This window comes from Pongo pygmaeus, chromosome 1 (assembly GCF_028885625.2).
Source record: "Pongo pygmaeus isolate AG05252 chromosome 1, NHGRI_mPonPyg2-v2.0_pri, whole genome shotgun sequence".
In the NCBI taxonomy this organism is placed as follows: Eukaryota; Metazoa; Chordata; class Mammalia; order Primates; family Hominidae; genus Pongo; species Pongo pygmaeus.
The window spans coordinates 89,210,683-89,220,546 of NC_072373.2; the positions used below are offsets into that span (position 1 = coordinate 89,210,683).

General features: G+C 45.4%; 1 pseudogene; it reads right to left on the bottom strand.

Annotated features, from left to right (window-relative positions):
- Window positions 1-2,245: 2,245 nt before the first annotated feature.
- On the bottom strand, window positions 2,246-4,205 carry LOC129007379 (probable ATP-dependent RNA helicase DDX56; annotated as a pseudogene).
- Window positions 4,206-9,864: the final 5,659 nt, after the last annotated feature.

A 9,864-nucleotide genomic window follows, 5' to 3' on the forward strand; every position in this document is an offset into this window, starting at 1 on the left:
AAATTGTCCCTGTTTACAGATGACATGATTGTATATTTAGAAAACCCCATCATCTCAGCCCAAAATCTCCTTAACCTGATAAGCAACTTCAGCAAAGTCTCAGGATACAACATCAATGTGCAAAAATCACAAGCATTCCTATACACCAATAAGAGACAAACAGAGAGCCAAATCATGAGTGAACTCCCATTCACAATTGCTACAAAGAGAATAAAATACCTAGGAGTCCAACTTACAAGGGATGTGAAGGACCTCTTCAAGGAGACCTACAAACCACTGCTCAATGAAATAAAAGAGGACACAAACAAATGGAAGAACATTCCATGCTCATGGATAGGAAGAATCAATATCATGAACACGGCCATACTGCCCAAGGTTATTTATAGATTCAGTGCCATCTCCATCAAGCTACTAAAGACTTTCTTCACAGAATTAGAAAAAACTACTTTAAAGTTCATATGGAACCAAAAAAAAGCCTGCATTGCCAAGACAATCCTAAACAAAAAAACAAAGTTGGAGGTATCACGCTACCTGACTTCAAACTATACTACAAGGCCACAGTAACCAAAACAGCATGGTACTTGTACCAAAACAGAGATACAGACCAATGGAACAGAACAGAGCCCTCAGAAATAACATCGCACATCTACAACCATCTGATCTTTGGCAAACCTGACAAAAATAAGAAATTGGGAAAGGATTCCCTGTTTAATAAATGGTGCTGGCCATTTGTAGATGGCCATTTCTACGTATGGCTAGCCATATGTAGAAAGCTGAAACTGGATCCCTTCCTGACACCTTATATAAAAATTAATTTAAGATGGATTAAAGACTTAAATGTTAGACCTAAAACCATAAAAGCCCTAGAAGAAAACCTAGGCAATACCATTCAGGACATAGGCATGAGCAAGGACTTAATGACTAAAACACCAAAAGCAGTGGCAACAAAAGCCAAAATTGACAAATGGGATCTAATTAAACTAAAGAGTTTCTGCACAGCAAAAGAAACTACCATCAGAGTGAACAGGCAACCTACAGAATGGGAGAAAATTTTTGCAATGTACCCATCTGACAAAGGGCTAATATCCAGAATCTACAAAGAACTTAAACAAATTTACAAGAAAAAATCAAGCAACCCCATCAAAAAGTGGGCAAAGGATATGAACAGACACTTCTCAAAAGAAGACATTTATGCAGCCAACAGACATATGAAAAAATGTTCACCATCACTGGTCATCAGAGAAATGCAAATGAAAACCACAATGAGATACCACCTCACACCAGTTAGAATGGCTATCAATAAAAAGTCAAGAAAGAACAGGTGCTGTGGAGGATGTGGAGAAATAGGAAGGATTTACACTATTGGTGGGACTGTAAACTAGTTCAACCATTGTGGAAGACAGTGTGGCAATTCCTCAAGGATCTAGAAATAGAATACCATTTGACCCAGTGATCCCATTACTTGATATATTCCCAAAGGATTATAAATCATTCTACTATAAAGACACATGAACACATATGTTTATTGGGGCACTATTCACAATAGCAAAGAATTGGAACCAACCCAAATGTCCATCAATGATAGACTGGATTAAGAAAATGTGGCATGTATACACCATGGAATACTATGCAGCCATAAAAAAGGATGAGTTCACATGTCCTTTGTAGGGACATGGATGCAGCTGGAAACCATCATTCTGAGCAAACTATCACAAGGACAGAAAACCAAACACCGCATATTCTCACTCATAGGTGGGAACTGAACAATGAGATCACTTGGACACAGGGCTGGGAACATCACACACCGGGGCCTGTCATGCGCTGGGGGGGAGGTGGGAGGGATAGCATTAGGAGAGACACCTAATGTAAATGACGAGTTAATGGGTGCAGCACACCAACATGGCACATGTATACATATGTAACAAACCTGCATGATGTGCACATGTACGCTAGAACTTAAAGTATAATATAAAAAAATACTAAATATTTAAAAACTTTTAAGCTGGATGCAGTGGCTCACGCCTGTAATCCCAGCATTTTTTTTTTCTTTTGTTTTTTTGGGGCAAGGGGAAGCTAAAATTTTTATTCTGTTGTCAAGGGGCAGGATACCAGCCTGGCAGTTCCAAGGAGCTGAAGGGCCCAGCTCGCTGTTCAGGCTGTACAGTGAGCACCAGAGCCTCGCCTGTCCCTGCAGGGTGGAAGCCTGCTCCACAGTGTGCTCAGCTCCAGAGAGGCCCAAACAACCTCAGGAGAATTTTGCTGCAGGTCTGAATTTCTTTCCTTTGTGCTTGAAACTGTGCAGTGGGTTCTGGGACTTTGCTCTCTTGGTCTTCCTATGAGAGGAAGACAGCTTCTTCCGCTTCTTGTGAGGGCCCACCAGGCCATGGAGAGCAGTAGGAACCAGGTAGTCAGGAACATGGCCCAGGGGGGGCTTCACCACCGCGGGGTGCAATGGCAGGTCATGCCACAGCACCTGGAAGTCCCTGAGGTTGTCTTCAAAGTACATCTTGAGCTTCTTAGAGTGCAGAAGCTCCTCCTTGCTCTTCTTCAATCTCACCTCTCCAATGGCCTGTTTAGCCACTGAGCACATGGCATCCCTGCAGCGATAGCGGAAGCCCTCAATCTTCTCCATCCAGAACTGGTAGGGGAGCAGGATGGGGCCCTTGTTCTCTTCACTGAGAAGGTCCTCAATCTTGCCCAAGTGGGACTGTTCCCTGGGCAACACAAAGGTTAAGACTATGCCTGGGTTGTACCTCACTGTCCTGCCGGTTTAATGGATGTAGGCCTCGGGGGTGGGGAGAAGATCAAAGTTGAACACAGCAGACACATAGTGGAAGTCTATGCCCCAGGCCACACCTGCCTCCATATTAGAGTCCTTGTCCCCTTTGGCCCCTTGTCCTGATGCTTGCCATTGACTGGGGCCCCCAGGACTTCAGCATCAGTTGCTATGACACAGTCCTAGAAGCCTTGGTTGAACTGTGAGATGATGTGGCACCTGAAGAGCAGGGGCAGTTCTCCATTGAGCACACAGGAGAGGATGCTGAACTGCTCCAGAAACAGGTGTAGCCAGTAACTCCACTCTAGAGTGTTGATAAAGAGCAGAGACTTACCCGAAATCAATGACAGCTTGAGCAGGGCATACAGCAGCAGGAATTTTTCTTCCTCAGTCTCACAGACCACCTGAAACTGTTGTAACTGGTCTGGCCCAGGCAGCTGGGACTCCTGTAGCTTAAGGGTAACCAGGTTATGTAATACCAGCTCTTTGAGTGCTTGTACATCCTCGTTAAAACTATCCAACATGGTCGGGTGCTGTGGCTCATGCCTGTAATCCCACCACTTTGGGAGGCAGAGGCCAGCGGATCACGAGGTCAGGAGATTGAGACCATCCTGGCCAACATGGTGAAACCCCATCTCTACTAAATATGTAAAAATTAGCTGGGCATGGTGGTGTGTGCCTGTAATTCCAGCTACTAGGGAGGCTGAGGCAGGAGAATTGCTTGAACCCGGGAGGCGGAGGTTGCAGTGAGCTGAGATCATGCCACTGCACTCCAGCCTGGGTGACAGAGTGAGATTCCATCTTAAAAAAGAAGAAGAAGAAGAAGAAGATCTAAAAAACAGTAGCTGACATGAGAAAAGCCTGGTAAATCTGGGGCAAGTGACAGAGGAGACTCTTGAGTTCTTCCTCAAAGCCAAGGAAAAAAGATCAGCCTTGTCCACCACCAGAAGCTCCAGGGAGTCACGGAATTTCAAGCTGTCTTGCTGCAAGTGGCTTAATATGCGAGATGGGGTCCCCACTACCACATCTAGCTTCTCCATCAGCACAGCCCTCTGAGAGGCTGAGTCTTCAGCAGCTGAGGCATTGGCCACTCGGACCTCCTGAGCACAGTAGGTAGCTAGCCACTGAATCATGGACTGTGCCTGCTGTGCCAGCTCTTTGGTAGGAGCAAGAACAAGGCCTCTCACTGCATGTTCTACTACTGGACCTGTCGCTGTCCTGTGGAGCACCAGCTGCAGCATCAGAATAGCATAAGCAGCTGTCTTCCTGGAGCCCATGCCAGCCTGAGCCAGGAGGTCCTTCCCCTCTAGGACCAATGGCCTTTTCCTGGATCAACGTAGGTCACGAGCAGCCCAGGTTGGTGACAGCCTGCAGGAGCCGGGCATCGAGGCCCCATATGTTCCAAGCTCAGTGCTTCTGAGTCTGCCATGGCACTGCTCTGTAGTGACAGCACACACACACTGCAGGAAGAATCATTTTTTTGTTTTGTTTTGTTTTGATATGGAGTCTCACTCTGTTGCCCAGGCTAGAGTGCAGTGATGCCATCTTGGCTCACTGCAACCTCTGCCTCCTGGGTTCAGGCGGTCCTCCTGCCTCAGCCTTCTGAGTAGCTGGGATTATAGGTGCCTGCCACCACGCCTGACTAGTTTTTGTATTTTTAGTAGATATGGGGTTTTGCTATGTTGGCCAGGCTGGTCTTGAACTCCTGACCTGAAGTTATCCCCCAGCCTTGGCCTCCCAAAGTGCTGGGATTACAGGTGTTAGCCACTGTGCCTGGCCAATCCTAGCACTTTGGGAGGCTGAGGCAGGTGGATTGCTCGAGTCCAGGAAGTTCAAGACCAGCCCCAGCAACATGGCGAAATCCAGTCTCTACCAAAAAAAAAAAAATATATATATATATATATATATATATATATATATATATATTTATATGCAGCTCTTGTTTTGATCACCTTCTTTGAGGAGAGGAAGTCTGCTGATCACATTGTGTTTTAAGTGTACCTGGAATTTGTTTCGGGTATGGTAAGGCATACAGACACAAAAATGACTGTCATGAAGGAAGTTTTTTGTTTTTTTTTTTTAGAGACAGAACTTTGCTCTAACCTCTGCCTCCCAGGCTCAAGTGATTCTCCTGCCTCAGCCTCCCGAGTAGCTGGGATTATAGGCATGCGCCGCCACCACGCCTGGCTAATTTTTTGTATTTTTAGTAGAGAAGGGGTTTCACCATGTTGACCATGGCTCGTTTCAAACTCCTGACCTCAGGTGATCCACCTACCTTGGCCTCCCAAAGTGCTGGGATTACAGGCATGAGCCACCACGCCCAGCCAGGAAGTTTTTACTCACAGTTCATACCCAGCGCTTGATGGGGAGTTTGGGTTTCGTAGCCACCTGATGCTCCTTAGTCATGCATTTAGCCTCTCCAGCACCCAGCAGCAAGGCAGGAGCTGTTCAAATGGAGAATAATTGGCAGAAGACCAAACGGCCTTACTCTAAAACCCTAGAGGTGAGTGGTGTGGTTCTCCTATTGGGGCTTGTCAGAGACTCCATACAATACCTTTTCCAACTAGCAATCTTATATGGTATGCTCAACCATAAGGTCCACGTGGAAGGAAAATTTTCATCAAAGCCTAGACTTGCCTTGGAGGCTTTTCTTGCTTTGTGCCCCACTTAAAATTGGCACTCTCATGGCCTAGGTGAAAGCAGCAGGCTCACATGTTATATGTGTTGCTTTCAAAATCCAGAGACCAACCCTAATCCAGTATTGTTTTTACCTTGGAAAGATCATTCTGACATAGAAAATTCACTGATATGGCATATTCTGCATAGAGTCTGCCAATTCTTTGGTAATTCACCCCACCCCACCAAATTTGGGCAGGCTTAGTGACTAAGTTTTCATGAAAAGAATATGGCAGAAGTGTAACCTCTGAGACTGCATCCTAAAAAATGATACAGCTTCTTCTGGCTTTCTCTTTCTTAGGACTCGTGCCTTCGGATCCTGATTTATTAAGTGAGAAGTCCACTATCCTGGAGCTGCTATGCTGGAGAGACCATGTGAAAAGATCATATAGAAGTAGAAAGATGCCCAAGAAGCCATATATGCTTCTTCCTGTAGCGTTTCAGTCTGCCCACCCAGGGATCAGACATGTGAGAGAAAGAGTCTTAAAGATTATCCCAACCCCAGCCACCATCTGACTGCAACCTCATGAAAACCCGACACCAGAACAGTGGTATCAGCTCAACCTTTGCAAGGGCTAGGAGACTGAGGGCAGCTGACCAGATTTGTGTGATTGAGCCTAATAAACTGGCCGGAGTGAGCTTCCCTGGTTGACAGTATTCTGTGAGTATTATCACACACTGGATGTCAGGAAACTAACACTGTCCACAACTCATGGAAAGGACAACTGGGAGTTCTGTGTTTAGAACTTTCCTGAACTCTGCCCTATGTACCCCTTCCCTTGGCTGATTTTAATCTGTATTCTTAGCTGCAATAAACCATAACTTTCCATGAACACTGTGAGTTTTTCTTGTGAATTATTAAACTCAAGGGTGGTCTTGTGGACCCCCCAAGCTGACAATTAATGTCAGAGATGAGGAGGATATTGGGGGACCCCAACCTTGCAATTGGTGTTAGAAGTGAGGGTGGTCTTGTGGGCTGCTCCTTTAACACTGTACCCAGCATAACCTTGATATGAAAATCTCACAAGAGTATCACAAGAAAAGATAATTATAAGCCAACCACCCTCATGACTGTATATGCAACAATTCTAAACAGGATATTAACAAACCTACATATGAATTTGGGAGGACATAAATGTTCAGACCATAGCATTGCTGAGCATTCTGTAAGAATGTAGACATAATTCAAGACCAAGACTGATGATTGCTATTGTGAGTTGAACTGTGTTCCCTAAAGGGGTATGTTAAAGTCCTAATCCAAGGTACCTGTGAATGTGACCTTATTTGGAAATGAGATTTTTGCAGACACAACTATTTAAAATGCAGTTATAGTGGATTAGGGTGGGCCCTAATTCCAATATAACTAATGTCCTTATAAGAAGAGAAGAGACACAGATACAGAAACACACACAGAGGGAAGGCAGCTGTATGAAGATGGAGGCAGAGAAGGGAGTTATGTGGCCACAAATCAATAAATACCAAGGATTGGTCAGACATGGTGCCTCATACCTATAATCCCAGTACTTTGGGAGGCTGAGGTGGGAGGATTGCTTGAGCCCAGGAGTTTGAGACCAGCCTGGGCAAAAAATATAGTGAAACCCCATTTCTATCAAAACCAAAAGCAAACAAACAAAAAAACCAAGGATTGCTTTCCACCTGAAGCTGGATGAGGCAAGAGAAGATCCTCCTGCAGAGTGTTTGGACAGAGCACAGTCCTGCTGATGCCTTAATTTTGGACTTCTGACCTCTGAAATAGAGTAATTTCTTAAAAAGCCACCTAGGTTGTGACAATTTGTTATGACAACCCTAGGAAACTAATACAATTGTGTCATTGTTTTTTTCTCTCTACTAGTTTTAAAATTGTATGCTTTTTTTCTATCCTTTTAGTGGCTGCTCTAGAACTAACAGCAGGATTCATGAATGTTTTCTAATCACAAATTTGTGTGTTTATTTCTTTTACAAGCATTAATTGTGAGCCTATTATGTGCCAGAACATATTCTAGATGCTGGGGATATAGCAACAAGTCAGGTAAACATTTCTGCCTTTCTGGAGATTGTACCCTAGTACCAGGAAACATACAATATACTATAAAAATAAATAATAGAATGTCAAGTTTTTTTTTTTTTTTTTTTTTAAACCAGGTCTCCTTATGTTGCCCAGGCTGTTCTTGAACTCCTGGGCTCAAATGATCCTCCTGCTTCAGCCTCCCAAAGTGCTGGGATTACAGGCATGAGCCACCACACCCAGACTATAATGTTAAGTTTGAAAAGTGCTATGGAGAAAAAAGAAAGTTGAGTAGGGACATAGATATATTGGGGGTGGTGGTGGTTTACAACTTTAATAGATCTTTAGAGAAGGCTTCAGGGAGAAGGTGACATTGAGGAAAGATCTGAAGAAGGTGAGGGATTAAGCTATGAAGTACCAGGGAGAGGGAATAGCAACTGCCAAGGTATTGAGATGGGAGTATCTTCACTGTGTTCAGGGAGCTGCAAGGAGATTTGGCTAGCAGAAGCTGAGTAAGTATGGAGGAAAGCAGCAGGTCATGACAGAAGAAAGGTAAGATGGGAGCAGATTGTGTAGGATATTGTGGGCCTTCTGGGCAAGACTAGAAGCCTTCAGAGAGGTCTGAGTAGGAGGGTAACCTGATTTAACAGGATGACTTTGGCTGTGTTGAGGATATATTGAAGACTGCCAAGAGCAGAAGCAGAGAGACCAATAAGGAGACTTGCAGCCAGCCAGGGGATGCTAGTGGCTTAGATGAGGATGAAAGCAGTAGGGGTGTGAATGGTGGTCAGGTTAGATTATTTTGAAGGTGAGGCTGACTTACTCATTCACTTGCTCCTATTTTTAAGTGATAGCATTTTTTTTTTTTTTTTTTTTTTTTTTTTAGACAGAGTCTCGCTGTGTCACCCAGGCTGGAGTGCAGTGGCGTGATCTTGGCTTGGCTCACTGCAAGCTCTGCCTCTCGGGTTCATGCCATTCTCCTGCCTCAGCCTCCCGAGGAGTAGCTGGGACTACAAGCGCCCGCCACCGCACCCGGCTAAGTTTTTGTATTTTTAGTACAGACAGGTTTCACCGTGTTAGCCAGGATGGTCTCGATCTCCTGACCTTGTGATCCACCTGCCTCGGTCTCCCAAAGTGTTGGGATTACAGGCATGAGCCACCGTGCCTGGCCAATACCTTTTTTTTTTTTTTTTTTTTGAGAGAGAGTTTCACTCCTGTCATCTAGGCTGAAGTGCAGTGTTGTAATCTTGGTTCACTGCAACCTCCACCTCCTGGGTACAAGTGCTTCTCCTGCCTCAGCCTCCTGAGTAGCTGGGATTACAGGCATGCACCACCACACCTGGCTAATTTTTTGTATTTAGTAGAGATGGGGTTTCACCATGTTGGTCAGGCTGGTCTCGAGTTCCTGACCCCAGGTAATCCACCCGTCTTGGCCTCCCAAAGTGCTGGATTACAGGTGTGAGCCACTGCGCCTGGCCTTAAGTGATATCTGATATATAACCCTTCAAATCATCATTAAACTTTCTTTCTCTTTTCTTAAAATTTAATTTATTTTAATTAATTAATTTATTTATTTATTTTGAGATGGAGCCTCACTCTGTCAACCAGGCTGGAGTGCAGTGGCGTGATCTCAGCTCACTGCAACCTCAGTCTCCCAGGTTCAAGTGATTCTCCTGCTTCAGCCTCCTGAGTAGCTGGGATTACAGGCACCCACCACTGTGCCCAGCTGATTTTTGTATTTTTTTTTTTTTTTTTTTTTGAGACGGAGTCTCACTCTTGTCGCCCAGGCTGGAAGGCAGTGGTGCGATCTCAGCTTACTGCAAGCTCTGCCTCCCAGGTTCATGCCATTCTCCTGCCTCAGCCTCCCGAGTAGTGGGGACTACAGGTGCCTGCCACCACGCCTGGCTAATTTCTGCCACCACACCTGGCCAGGATGGTCTCAATCTCCTGACCTCGTGATCTGCCCACCTCAGCCTCCCAAAGTGCTGGGATTACAGGCATGAGCCACCGCACCTGGCTTGTATTTTTAGTAGAGACAGGGTTTCACCATATTGGCCAGCTAATCTCAAACTCCTGACCTTGTGAGCTGCCTGCCTCTGCCACCCAAGGTGCTGGGATTACAGATGTGAGCCACTGTACCCAGCCTTATTTATTTATTTTTAAGATGGAGTCTCCCTCTGTGGCCCAGGCTGGAGTGCAATGGAACGATCTCAGCTCACTGCAAACCTCCGCCTCCCGGGTTCAAGCAATTCTCCTGCCTTGGCCTCCCAAGTAGCTGAGATTACAGGTGCCCACCACCACACCCGGCTAATTTTTGCGTTTTTAGTAGAGATGGGGTTTCACCATGTTGGCCAGGCGCGTCTCAAACTTCTGACCTCAGGTTATCTGCCCGCCTTGGTGTCACCAC